Raw genomic sequence first — 14,989 nt, 5'->3', positions numbered from 1 at the left:
GCTTAAGCCATTTGGCTGCTTGTTAGAGGGATCAAAAGTAAATAATTAATGAAAATGCCATTTCCCTAAATTGTTAAATTGGAAATAAATTACTCCCCGAGTCATTTAGCTCTACCGGTAGTTTAATTCTGGGTAATTGCTCCAGAAACCTGCCGCTGTCTACACCTCTACAAAGTCACCAGGAAAGCTCATTGTTCAAACACACATGAGCTGATACAGAGGCTGCATGTGAAGAATGGGAAGAACTTGTCAGAATGACGATTCCGTCCTGGGCTCCTGAGAACTAGTCAAGTTTGCCTTGTGCTGTGCAAGTGGCAATGTGGAAATATCCCTGTCACAAGCTCAGTCGATAGCACGTCAACTTGTCCCTTCACAAAAATTTGCTTCAAAATAGTTTTGTTTTTTTTTTTTTTTTTTTTTTTGCTGACAAATTAACACTGCATATACTTCTGATATTGCTATAATCTGGACTTGGAGTTTCCCTAACGGGCTATGGGCGACAGCCATGTGCCCCCCACGACTGTGCCAGTATTGGTAGGTGGTAGAAAAGAAATAGGGCTTAAGCCAGGCGCAGTAGGGCATGCCTGTGATCCCAGCACTCAGGAGAGCAGAGGCAGGCAGATCTCTGTGAGTTCAAAGCCAGCCTGGTCTACAAAGTAAGTCTAGGACAGTTACAGCTACACAAAGAAACACTGTCTTGAAAACCCAAAGCAAACAAACAAACAAGAAAAAGAAAAAAGAAACACAGCATAATTGGGGACATTTGGCTACTGTGGAGTGCTCTGGACCCAAGCTTCTCTCTTTTCTTCCTTCTATTGGTGGCTGCTGTCATGGCGTAAGGTGCTTTGTTTAGCCATGCACTCTTGGTCATTTGGCACACATTCCTGGAAGTAAAGAATCTGACTGGCTATGAACTGGAACCTCTCAAACCATGAGCCCAAATAAATCTTTTGTCATTATAAAATTATTATCTCAGGCATTTTGCCATAGTAATGGAAAGCTGTCTAACACAAGCAGGTAGCATGTTTGCCAACATATAGCTATTATATATTTCCATCTATAGGGAAACCAAGCCAAAGCACGTGAATTATCTCACTATTTATTTGTGATGATAACACAATCTGTTCTCGAAGCAGTTGTCAAGTAGATAGGACATTCTTAGCATAATCACCATTTCTCATAATATTATCTTGGATTTAGTCCTCTTCATAATTTATATCCTTTGACCAAACGTGCTGCCCCACCCTATCTCTCTAGATGGCTGCTGATTGACACCATACTTCTTGCAAGTCAAGGCTGAATACATGTACTGTTTAGAAACTGAATTAAATTTGTGCTCCATGGCAGAGAATACTGGGAGGCGTGGGGTCTGACACAGCAGGAAACCCACTCTCTCACCCTTAAGTCATCAAGAGAGTTGAAACTGGAATGAACGAAGTCAAATCTGTATCTAAAGAAACATTCTCACAGAGGCATTTGTGCCTTGCTCTTTATGAATGTAACATTGCCCTTGTCTAATGAAGCAAGACAGTTTCTAAAAAGTCAAAGTTAGAAGTTATACTTTTGGAGAAAGTTTGGGGAAATGGCAGCAGTAGATTCTTTAGGGCCTGTGACCTCTCCAGCCACAGTTACTTGGTTAGGTTAGCAGGGGCATAAATATCCCCCTTTAAGACAGGATCACATCTAATTAGACAACTGTTACTTACCCTCAAGATGAAAGCCTCGTATTGCTCCTTCGGGGATATCTTGCCATTGCTGTGGTTCACAGGCTTTAGAGCTGAGTCAGGCTATTGAGAGCTTTTCTCTCTTGGCAGTTTGCTAGTTCTCCAGGGCAAGGTGGAGTCCCAGCTCCATCCCTCCACATCCTGTATCTGAAGTGGGGGGGTGTCTGCAGCCATATGCTCTTGCCCTCAAGTTCTGAGAGGCAATGAAGGGAAATGGCATCGGTCAACGTGATTTGGGTATTTTCTTGAATCTGCATGACCAACAATTTGAAGGGGGAAGTTTCTCAAAGCTTAGCACTGGTTTACTTTTATTGTTATTTTTTTTCAGTCATCAGGGAAATGCAATTAAAACAACTCTGAGATTCTATCTTATACCTATCAGAATGGCTAAGATCAAAAACTCAAGTGACAGCACATGCTGGCGAGGATGTAGAGAAAGGGGAACACTCCTTCATTGCTGGTGGGAGTGCAAACTAATAAACCACCTTGTAAACCAATCTGTTGCTTTCTCAGAAAATTGGGAATAGTTCTACCTTAAGACCCAGCCATACCTCTCCTGGGCATATACCTGAAAGATACTCCACTATACAACAGGGACATTTGTTCAACTATGTTCATGACAGCTTTGTTCATAATAGCCAGAATCTGGAAACAACCTAGATGTCCCTCAACTGGAGAATGGATAAAAAAAACTGTGGTACATCTACACAATGGAATAATACTCAGCTATTAAAAAACAAGGCACTGGTAGTTTTGTTAGAAGACCATGGCTCTTAGGGCGAGCATTATGATCCTGTATGGCATAATTACATTTAAAGTACACACACACACACACACACACACACACACAGAAAGAGAGAGAGAGAGAGAGAGAGAGAGAGAGAGAGAGAGAGAGAGAGAGAGAGAGAGAGAGAGAGAGAGAGAGAGAGAGAGAGAGAGAAGCTTATATAATAATATATTTCCCTATGGCTTTTAAAAACATCTTTAGTGTTATTTGTCTGTCCTCTGTATTACTCTTCTCAATTCTTCTGGCTAAGGTCCCTCCATCTCATATTCCCCTTTCCCTTTTCACAGTACCTGTCTTCTTACTCTTCCTCTCCCCACATCTCCCCACCCCCACCATACTCCTCACCCCATGTCCCTTATCTACTTTCCTCAGGACTACAGTTCCATTCCCTGTGGAAAATAAAGTTCCAGAAAAGGCTGGATTGTCCCCTTATATAGATGGGGTGAGTAGCTCTGGGAAGAGGCTGGCTTGAAAACCTCCGCTGACATCTGCTCTGATGCCTGTGGTGACTGGATACTGAGCCCATGCTGGAAGGTGAGGCTCCAAAATCCAAGGCCAATAAGAAGCAATGTAGATGTGTGAATTGTTCTAAGAGTTCACTGGCATTGGCTCAGGCTCATTCTACACTTCTGCTAGCCTTCTCTGTGCCTTGACCCTTTATCATGACCAGTAAAAACAAAATCTCAAAAAATGTCTTTTCACGGGAGAAAAAAAAAAACAAGAAAAAAAATTTTTTTTTCAAAATTTAACTTAAATTTTGAGTTTAGGGTAAGACACTTCTGGAATGTCTAGTGTTGATGACCACATTTTAAAGAACCTGTGCCTTGTGATAAGGGCCGTAATTTACCCATTTTAAGACCTGACGTTAGGGAATTGATATGGCTGCAATTTTCCCAACAAAAGATGAGAGAAAGCCTGTGTTTACATCTCCTTCCTCTGTGGCCTTTGAAAAAGAATTGGGATGCAGTAGGTGATGAGATTGGGGGAAGCGGCTGCCTCGTCGTTCTTGCTTCACAGGCATTTGAAAGCAGCTAGAAGAAGACTCTCTTGGTCTGAGAAGCAAGCACAAAGGACAGTGGCTTTTTTTTTTTTACTTTTTAAGTATTTTATTAATTTATTCATATTACATCTCAATTGTTATCCCATCCCTTGTATCCTCCCATTCCTCCCTCCCTCCCATTTTCCCCTTACTCCCCTCCCCTATGACTGTGACTGAGGGGGACCTCCTCCCCCTGTGTATGCTCATAGGGTATCAAGCCTCTTCTTGGGAGGACTGTGGCTTTTTAAGGCTATTAGATATTTTATAAGATAAGAGGAAGAGGATGTCTTCTTTTAGTGGATCGGATGTTTAAGAAACCACTGAGGCTGACTTTGCAATATGCGGGTTTCGAAGGAATACAAGGCCTTCCAAACCAAAATGAGCTTAACTTCTCCTGCATTGTTCAGGATTGCATTCACTGTTTTGGCCAACTTTTCGGATATATCTTCCTTTTAAAAATTTAAATTGTATCAATTAGTTAATTAGCTAACTAAGTGTGTGTGTTTACATGTGTGATAGACTAGGGGAGGCCAGAGCACAGCTTTCAGGAGTCAGTCCTCTCCTTCTACCTGTTGGTCCTGGGGATTGAACTAAGGTTGTCAGCCTTGACAGCAAGCACCATTATTACCCTTTGAGCCATTGGGACAGTCTCTTACTTTTCTTTTCTTCCTGCTCCTCTCTTTTTTATTCTTTTTCACTTTTTTTTTTTTTTTTTTTTTTTTTTTTTGAGACAGAGTTTTTCTGTGTAGCCCTGGCTGCCTTGGAACTTGCTCTATAGACCAGGCTGGCCTTAAACTCAGAGATCCACCTGCCTCTGTCTCCTGAGTGCTGGGATTAAAGGTGTGTACTACCACCACTTAGCTATAAATGGTTCTAAAAATGGTTTTCCATTCTTGTCGGCTTGCTCTCAGTACTTTTGTTTTTTAGATGTTATGTAGAAATAATGAAAAGGTAAATAAAACCAGTCAATCAGAATGGTATCTGGTGTCTTTAGAGAGATTTCTTCTTTTAGTGCTAGGGATAAAACCCAGAACCTTCATGTACAGGGCAGATGTTCCATCATAGGATGCATACCAAGCCATATGGTGATTTTAGATCTTATTTTGACTTGCTAAAGCAGTGGTCCTCAGCCTTCCTAAAGATGCTACCCTTTAATACAGCTCCTCATGTTGTCGTGATCTCCAGGCATAAAATTTCATGGCTACTTCATAACTGTAGTTTTGCTACTGTTATAAATTTTAATGCAAAAAAATCTGTTTTCCAATGGCCTTAGGCAAACCCTGAAAGGTTTGTTCAACCCCCAGGTGGGGGTCACAGCTTACAAGTTGAGAACAACTATGCTAAAGGGCCTCCGTCTCTGCCGAGTAACTGAAAGTAGGCATTGCAATATTGTCATGATTATTTTGAGCAGAAGCATTGTGTGGTCTTATTCTCAAGGTAAAGGCACATCCCTTAAAAATTTCCCTTAATACTAATCAGTTCAAAATGAGCAATCTACTTTTGTTAATGATTAGAACACCGCACAAATCTGTATTTGCATTTAATTACTAAGATAAAAGTTCAAGTTTAAATTTGGCTTCAAATGTACCATAATTGGTGCACAAAGTTGATGTCAATGGTGCTTTAATCCAGGCTGTATGAATCTTCATAGCGAGTCTCTTAGTCCATCACATGTATGGATTCATTTGATCATTCCACACCCCTATGATGCGATGAACTATGGCAATCTTCAATTTACTGATGGGGACATTAAGATTTATATGGTTAAGCCATGGCTAGACAGTGGGGAGACGAGTCAGCGCCTGAAGTGATACATGCTTAGGACTGGAGCTTATGCTTCTAACTACCATGCTGTTTTGTTTGCTTGAAAAGCAAGTTATTTGTTTCTAGGAAACCACAGAAAGGAGGCTCCTTCATGTGGGTTGGTTTCTTGTCTCATGGTAGACAACTCAGTAGGTACTTAATTCCAACAAGGTTCAGAGCCGTCTGAAGTTCGAGTGTTTTTAATCAGTATTGGTTATGTTAGATACTTCAGGTGCTGAGGATTCAATGCAGTGTCATCCATAGTAATGTGTGGAAGATGCTTCCTTCTCTGAGGCCATCGTTCTGCCAGACAATGCTTTATGCACCCCCCAGCACATCAAGTCCCATCAGGACTGAGCTCCTCCTCAGCCACTGAAGCCAGGCAAGGCAGCCCTGCTAGGGGAAGTGATCGAAAGCAGAAAACAGAGTCCATGCTATAGATAGCACCCATTCAACTTAGTAGAGGACCCGCATGAAGAGCAAACAACCCATGGGTTACATATGTGTAGGCGGCCTAGGTCCAGTCCATGCATGCTCTTAGCTTGCTGTTTCCATCTCTGTAAGCCCCCATGGGTCTGGGTTAGTCGACTCTGTTGGTCTTTTTTATTTTCCTCTTCTTTTTTTCAGATGTATTTATTTATTATAATTTATTCATACTACATCCTGATTGTCACCCCCTCGCTCGTACCCTCCAGTGCCCACGCTACCTCTTCCACCTATCCCACTGCCCTAGTCCTCCCTGACTCAGTCTTGGAGCCCTGAGCTCAGCTCCAGAACCCAGGTTCCAGTTGTAACCTGATCAAGTGCGGGTAATGTCTGCAGCTAAAGTGACTGTTTAACTAAAAGAGCAGTAATGCTTATAGTGGAGAAAATCTTCTCCCTCATCTCTAGCCAGACCGAATATCCTATGACACGATTTCATGTTTTTCTGCCCAGAGACCTAAGGTGCTCAGACCTCCCAGCAGAGAAGTATGCTAGTCCAGGCAACTGACAACTTAGGGAAGAGAGAGAGAGAGAGAGAGAGAGAGAGAGAGAGAGAGAGAGAGAGAGAGAGAGAGAGAGAGAGAGAGAGGAAGGAGGAGGAAGAGGAGGAGGAGGAGGAGGAGGAGGAGGAGGGAGCGGAAGGGAGGAGAGACAGCGACAGCGACAGAAACAGAGAGTTCTTCAAATTGTAAGGAACATAACCTATAAACACATACATTTTTCTGGCTATCACTGGTACCCCATCCTCATCACCATTAGTGAACTGTTGCTTAAGCAAAAAGCCAGGTCCAATAAAATGCTTCAGCCTGGGTGTGTATCAATGATTCTGTGAGCAGCTGAACTCCTGCTCTGAGAGAAGGCCAACTGAAGCAACTCTGCTCCAAGATGTCTGCATCACATCATCTAGTTTTTGTTACACTTTACCCATTAATTTTTATCTTCAGTGTGTTGGAATTGAGAATAAAAGTTCTCCTTGATGCCTATCTCCCTTGATTCCACACAGAGACGTCATGACACTTCCTTCAAGTATATACTTTTCCTCAAATGGTCTTTTATTTCTTTAAACAATTCTTTTGTATACTTATTTTTTATTAGAGACTTACACAAAATATGTATATTTTAAAGTTTAATTTTATCTTTAAAAGATTTAAATAATTTATTCATATTTCATTTGGATTGTTATCCTCTCACTAACTATACTTATTAATAGGTTATATAATCTTGGTGATATCTTCTAGCCTCTTTAGGGAATGCAGAATTCTAAAATTTGACATCTGTAATTTTGTATGCTTGACATTTAAATTTATAGAATTTTCAATACAACATAAATAAAATATGCTAGAAATATATACTTTTTTTCTCTTTGGAGAATGACGTTATTTCTTCCATTTATAGATATCTAAATCTTTTCTATTATAAATCCTCATGGTCTTCATTCCCAGGAAGATAGAATTGGAAACATTATTTTCAGTGAGACTTCTTGTCGGTCATTAGATCCTTAGGCCAAAGGGAACCTGAGTTACTCCAGCTCCTGTTGGATACAGCCAAAGACTGTGGCCATGATGAAATCAAGACCCAGTGGTCACCATAGAAACCATAGTGGGCAAGAGAGATAGAGTTTCAAAAGGGAATTGTTGCCTGGGACAGAGAAACAGGTAGGGTTTTCCGGAATTCTTTGGTCATAACTTAAACTTTGCAGTTGCGAGGACTCTTTAAGTAGCTTGGAACCTGCCTAGGGAAAGAAGAAATAAAGTGCTAACACCTATTATAGTTGTTTATACTATGAAGTAGCCTTAGGGTTTGCAGAAAGAGTTATTCTGTGCTGGAGTGTGCTGAAGCCACCAAGCCACCAAGATGAGAAAACAAAACTAACTTTGCCTTAGAGTTGAAAGATGCTATTTCTGCATTTTGGAGAGGAAAGAAGCTGTCACCTAATCACCACACTTGCTGATTTGAAGGCTCAGGTGGTCTAGTTTAAAATAGTTTGTCCTGGAGGGTGTTGTGTCTACCAGCTCTAGTAGTATTTCACTTTGTTTTTAATCTTCTTCCAATAACTTTAAAAGGCATTTGTGATAAGATTTGGAATGCTATGCAAATGTCACACCTTTTTGCCTTAAAAACTCTATTATTATTATTATTATTATTATTATTATTATTATTATTATTATTATTATTATTATGTGTGTGTGTGAGTGGAGGTCCCATGATGACAGCACTGGGGAGTGCAGTCTGTCCTTCTGCTGTAGGCTTTTGGAACTGAACTCAGATAATCAGGCTTTGTGACAAGAGCCTTTTCAAATTAAGCTGTACTGTAAGCCATTGTTTGTGCTTTCAAAATTATTTAAAAGATTTGCTTTATTTTTATTGTTTATGTCTATGTGTGTGTCTTGGGGGGGTGTCGTGCATGTAAGTGCAGGTACCTTAGGAGGCCATAAGAAAAAGTCAGCATCCCTGAGACTGGAAATAGAGGGGTTTGAGAATTGCCAGCTGGGGTCACTGGGAGCTGAACTTGAGTCCTCTGCTGGGGCATCAGGAGCTCTTATCTCTCCAGTCTCTCTTTTCAGTTTTTAGTGCCATACTTTTGGGCATGTTTATCTATTGTTGAGGACAGTAAATACAGTAGCAATACCCACTGTCTTTGTCTTCCTAAAGAAAGAAATATATGCCTGAGCTGCCGAATGGCTTGAGGAAAGAAAAAGATGAAAACGCTAAAGTGTAAACATGGAAGTCACATGGCTCACAGCCTGCTGGGTTCTCAGAAGCCACTGACTACACCTGTGTTTTATTTTAGCCTAGTACTGGGGCAGCCTAAAGGTGTGGCAGTGTATAAACAAAGACAGAACCAACTCACCTAGAGGTTCTATGCTGTATCTTTTCGTTTCTTTCTTTCCTCACTTATTCAGAGTTCAAACAGAAGGGAGGCAATTTACATACTATTGATGCCCCCAGAAGAATTTTGACTTCAAACAATTTCCCATGTCTTGTGCTAGAGTAAATAGTTGATTGATGTATTCATTGAAACTAAATGGGCAAAGGAATTATTAATGATTAGTGAGTTATTGTGGAGGCTTTGCCTCAGGCTACAGAGTAGCCATCACAGAGCCACAATCCTTTCCCCCACCCCCAACTTCTGATAAAAACTGCGTGGCATTGTTGACTATTTATAGGCTTTTTTGGGGGAGACTATTCATGCATTTTATTACTAAAAGAAATTGGAAATAGCACAATTTGCAATAAATGGAATTTTAGCCTAGTAGAGCCTTAAGCACTGAATTTCAGGGTTAATTTTATTGGTGTTGAGTCAGATTTCGCACAAGAACCCACTTCTCAGAAGCATCACACCCGCAGATCCAATCCTACCTCGACGTACTGGAGCTTGCCACCTTTTCATTGCTTATTACTGACTCTCAATTACAAACCCCACAACAGGAAAGTCTGGCTTCCCAGAAATGCTTTCTAGAGAGACGAACTCGGCATTGTACCTAATTTGGGCTACATTGCTTCTTTGAACATTTATAGAATTTAAAATGATTTGGTGGCTGTTGAAAATAAGAAGAGGTCAGAATTGCCAGGCTGCGTGGAAGCAAAATCTCTCGCTAGGCTTTCCAAAAGCCAAGCTGTCTGCTCAACAGCAAGACTCCAGTTTGTTTCGTCAGATGCTTTCCTGGCCGGGAAAGGTTGACACTCTTGGCTAACACCCTATCTGACTCCACAAGGCACGATATTCCCTGAGCATTCCCGTGCATGTGTGACATGGAGTAGGATCGTATCTGTGCGTCACTGGCATCCACTTGACATCAGTGAGGCACAACTCATCGGGTCCTTGGGAGTTTCGGTAAATGCATGACGTCAAAAACCAAGTTTATAAATTAACACAATTCACCCAACACACACACACACACACACACACACACACACACACACACACACACACACAAAATAGAAACGGATTTAAAAGAAACCAGGTCCTACAGATATCCTCAGACCAATGAGTCTTGTATTGTGGTCAAACAGGAAGACATGATGACTAATTAACCATCCTCAAGAAAACACATGGAATTACTTAGTTATCAAAACAACAAATTGATGAGTGGTGAGATAATTATCCTATTAGTACTAGTAATACAAAGGGTTTAGCAGACTTTCTGCTTCAGCGTGAAGGAACATTCAGACACACTTGCACTTTGGTGCCCTAGTAAGTGACTCAGCATTCCTGTTTGTAGGTACTCAGGTTTAAGTTGAAAAACATTTCTTTAGTATAGTAATTATCTGGTACTGACTGACGCCAGCAGCCCCTTCCTTTCACTAGGAACTCCAGGGTTCATGGTAAAGTCTCTCACTCACAGCTTTGTAGAATGCGTGAGCATGCACGTGTGTGTGTGTGTGTGTGTGTGTGTGTGTGTGTGTGTGTATGAGTGAGTAAACACACACTCCCTGGCAATCTTGCTCCTGACTCAGGTGGCACGCTTGATATTGGTGGAGCCGAGCATCTCTTCAAACTCTGACGCCAGAGGAGCACAGTGAGACTTGTGAGCCTCCCTCCTCCCCCAGGGGCCCCGCCTTTGTGGTGATTTCTGCAATGGCTGTGGCCTGTGTCTTTTCTCTGCTTACCTTCATCATCATCTGCATGGCTGCTGCATTTCTCAGACGCTCTGGGTATCTGAAGGAATGAAACCATGCCACACTGTAGAGTACAGTTACTTAGTGTGACTGCAGCTGCTCTAAAATAACCCACTCATTTTAGCCATGGTTGCAACCTCTCATTATTATTCATAGATTTTCTTTTCTGTAATCTTCATTGTGCTGTGGAGTCTTCTAAGTCAGGAAGAGTAAGCACATTTTCCCCTTTTCTTGAAAATAGATTCTCTCATAGTGTATCCTGGTTTCTCCTCCTTCTACTTCCTGCCCGCCCCCCTCCCTTCATCTTTATTTCCCCTCCCATCAGATCCATTCCCTTTCTGTCCTTCATTGGAAAAGAACAGCTTTCTAAAGAATAACAATAAAATACAACAAAATAAAATATAATAACATAAAACAAACTTGTCACATCAGAGTTAGACAAGACAAACAGAAAAAAGAGAGAGAAAAAAAAAGAAGAAAGAGGAGGAGGAGGAGGAGGAGGAGGAGGAGGAGAAGGAGAAGAAGAAGAAGAAGAAGAAGAAGAAGAAGAAGAAGAAGAAGAAGAAGAAGAAGAAGAAGAAGAAGAAGAAGCAGCTGCCAAGGAGAAGACACGAGAACCAAAGTCCTGCTCTTTTACACACTTTACCCTAAAAACACTAAACTAGAGGCCATAATATATGAGCAGAGGTCCTGGTGCAGATCCGTGAAGGCCCCATGTTTTCGGTTTCAGTCTTTGTGAGTTCATATGAGCTTTAGTCATGTTGATTTTGATAGGCTTGCTTTCTTGGTGTCTTCTATCCCCTTGGGTTCCAACACTCTTTTCACCTCCTTTTTTGTGCTTTCCCTGGGCTGTGAGAGGAGGGATTTGATGGAGACATCCCATTTAGGGCCTAGTGTCCCAAGGTCTCTCACTCTCTGCACAGTGTCTGTCTGTGGGTCTCTGTATTTGTTCCCATCTGCTGGAGGAGAGAACTTCTCTGATGATGGCTGATCAAGGCACTGATCTATAAGTATAGCAGAATATCATTAGGATTCATTTTATCACTACATATTTTTTGTTGTCTTATTTTGTTTTTAGACAGGTAATATTTTTGTTTTATGCTAGGACTCTGGGCTATCTAGTATCTGGTTCTTGGTCACCCAAGAAGTGTCAGGGATGGCTTCATCCTATGGTTTGGGATTTAGGTTAAATCAGATATTGATTGGTTACCTCCACATTTTTGTGCCACCATTGCTCAATTGTAGATCAAAGGGCTGTGGCTGCGTGGTGTTTATGTTTCTTTTTTGATAGTGTGGAGAGTACTTTCCTATACCAAAGAAGCTAGAATATAGGGATGAAGGGAGTAGACACAAATGTTTTGACAGCTACTTAGTCAAACAATCATGATTACATAATGCTTAAAAGAAGATAGGGCAATCATGATTCTAATTTTCTGAGTTAAGCTCCAAATTAACTCAGTTGATCTTAACTTTAGTGGACATGAAACACTTAAACCAGAGTTAGGAGAGCAAATTAATTCAGTTGATCTTAGTTTACTGTCCATGAGACACTCAAGGCACATATGCAAACAAAGCATGCATAAACTATTAGGGGACCTGCACCAAGCATAGCAACCATAACAGATTGCACAAGTCTTCCTGAAAAGAATCAAAAGTGGTGGAAAACATGAAGGAATATGCTTTTCTCTTTTCAACATGCCATTAATTAAATTATTATACAAAATAGGGCCTTGTGAGTCTCCCATCTTGTTTTCGTTTCCTCTTCAAACAAATGCTGACTTTATTATCTGAAGGTGTCTGGAAATTGTTTTCCTTGGAATTTGATTTTTATCTCTGTCATAATTATAGCAGAGGAAACATACTATGATTCTGAAGACATGCATGCTAGCTGACTAAAAACTATTTTGGGGGCAGGGGGTGATGGGTTGTATTTAATTAGTCCTGGCCTTGCAGTTGGAAGAATGGCCCTAGGGATTTGTCTTTTGAGTTTCTATTTTTCTATACTTTCTGTCTTTTTAAAAAAAAATGTGGAGGGTGATCAACCCAAGGTCTTGTTTATTCTAAACACATGCTTTTTTTCCCCCAGCCCATGTACCTGTTTGTCTGTATAACAAATCACAACACCTGACATAAACTGATTTCCCCCATCTAGGCGTGGTCAAATCATTTTATATAGGCCCCAGCACACACGGTAGGCATTCTTTAATTAACATTGCTTTAATGGAGAGCTAAGGTGAATACTTTGCATGCAAGGTTCTGTGGCTTCCAAGAATCACATGTAGTTACATGTTTAAATTCAATTCATATTATACCTAACCTCATCTACCCAGAATACTTCAACATTTAATCAACATTAATATACATTTTCTTATGCATGTATATATAGTTTACAGTTGTGTGTAAACGTGTGTGTGTGTGTGTGTGTGTGTGTGTGTGTGTGTGTGTAGTGTGTGTCTGTGTGTATGTGTATGTCCAAAGTTAACAAAGGATGTTTATGAGTTAGGAACTAGCAGGTAGCCTGTGAGCACAGACAGCCACTGTCCTGCAACCACGAGCAATGGGATTCTGTAACAACCTGTGAGTTAGAAGAGGATCCAGCCTCAGAAGGGAAGTCAGCCCCAGAGGAGTGGATTTCACTCCGTCAAGATTCTCCAGAGAGAGCTCAGATAAGCCACACCCAGACTCCTGACCTCTAGCCAAGATGAGATGGTAACTCATGTTTTTGTAAGCCATGAGTGCCATAGTGGGTTATGTAGCAATAAGAAATATTAACACTGTCTTTAACATAGAGAAAAATGTGTTTATTTTTCCTAACTTTTAAAAATATATTTTATTAATTTATTCATATTACATCTCAATTGTTATCCTATCCTTGTATCTTCCCATTCCTCCCTCCCTCCCATTTTCCCCTTACTCCCCTCCCCTATGTATGTGACTGAGGGGGGCCTCCTCCCCCTGTATATGCTCATAGGGTATCAAGTCTCTATTGGTAGCCTGCTATCCTTCCTCTGATTGCCACCAGGCCTCCCCATCCAGGGGATGTAGTCAAATATGGGGCACCAGAGTTCGTGTGAGTTAACCCAGAAGCAGAAAGAATCAAATGGTATATACTCACTTATATCTGGACACTAGCCCAAGGGGCATGTCCCATGAAAGTCTTCACTTACCAGGAAAGTGGGACAGAGGGGAGGATATCCTATTGGGACTCTAGGTGAGAGAAGCATGGTAGAATGGGGAAATAGAAGGATCCAGAGGGTCCTAGAAACCTACAAGAAGAACATTGTGATGGGCAGATCTGGGCCCAGGGATCCTGCTCAAACTATGGCACCAGCCAAGGACAATACATGCAGTAAACTTTGAACCCCTACCCAGATTTTTCCTAACTTTATCCTACTAATCTATTTCTGACATTGTATGGAACCTCACAGAATACCCATTTAGTGTGAGTGTTACCAGGTCCCAGTATGATCATTTTTGAAAATTTCCCAAGAAGAATTTCCTGACTAACATGGAAACATGGATGCAAAAAAGGCCAATGAGAACCCAGAAGGCAAGAGGATTGTCTAATGCATGAAAAGCAGAATGAAGGCAAACCAAAGTTGTTACTATAGCAACCAAGGGACGTGATTAAGAGGACCCATGACAATGTTTTACGTTAGGTCTGGACCACATAGTACCAGGGCCTAAGGTTTGGGGAGTGCTGTTCTTGGGTTGATAAGCCTACAAGGTATGTGCCTCATTTTCTACTAATCTGAGTTCATGTTAGAGGAAATAAAGTGAGAATGAATAATAAGAAGTGAAAAAATAAGAGCAAACAAATAAAACGGCAAGAATTTCCAGGAGGGAAATACTACAAGGAAAAAGAAAGGGATGAGTCTATGAAGTTTGGCTTCTGTGGTCAGAAGACAGACCCTTGAGCTAAGGTCTACATGATGATGTTAAGGTCAGGGAGGTGTGAGGCAGGCGTGGCGCACCATGCAAGGACGTGGTCAGTGAGAGCTGAGGAAAGACGGAGCTTGATGCAATCAAGAACAAAGAAACAGTGGGAAGAGCAAACCTAGAGACGGTGGGTGAAGAGGCCTGCAATAGGCAGGCAGGGCACAGATGGCGGATGGGAGTGGGACAGCCCTTGAGCTCCTCTTGCTGCTCAACAAGAGACACAGAAACGGGGCAGAGGTACATGGCTTTGCCAGGATGACAGGACAAGAAAGGTGTATCTCTGTGAGAAAGGTCTTTATCTGCCACTTATTCCATTTACAAAAATACTCAAATACAAAAATATTGTGCTTGCTGGAGTCTCTTTACTTGACATTCATGCCTGTACCTTTATGAGGTCTATTTACACCAGGATTGGTTCCTTTATTGTTCCTGGACACAGGATCTCGCCTTGTAGCTGTGGCTGCTCAGGTGCTTGAGATAAAGGCCAAGTTACCTCCACAGTTTCATCTTTCCACAGTGCTGAGATTACAGACATGTTCTACCACACCTGGCTTGCTTGCTTGCTTTTTAAAAATATATATTTTTAAATTTTGA

The sequence above is a fragment of the Acomys russatus genome, chromosome 3 (assembly GCF_903995435.1).
Source record: "Acomys russatus chromosome 3, mAcoRus1.1, whole genome shotgun sequence".
NCBI classification, from domain to species: domain Eukaryota; kingdom Metazoa; phylum Chordata; class Mammalia; order Rodentia; family Muridae; genus Acomys; species Acomys russatus.
This window is presented reverse-complemented; position numbering follows the sequence as displayed.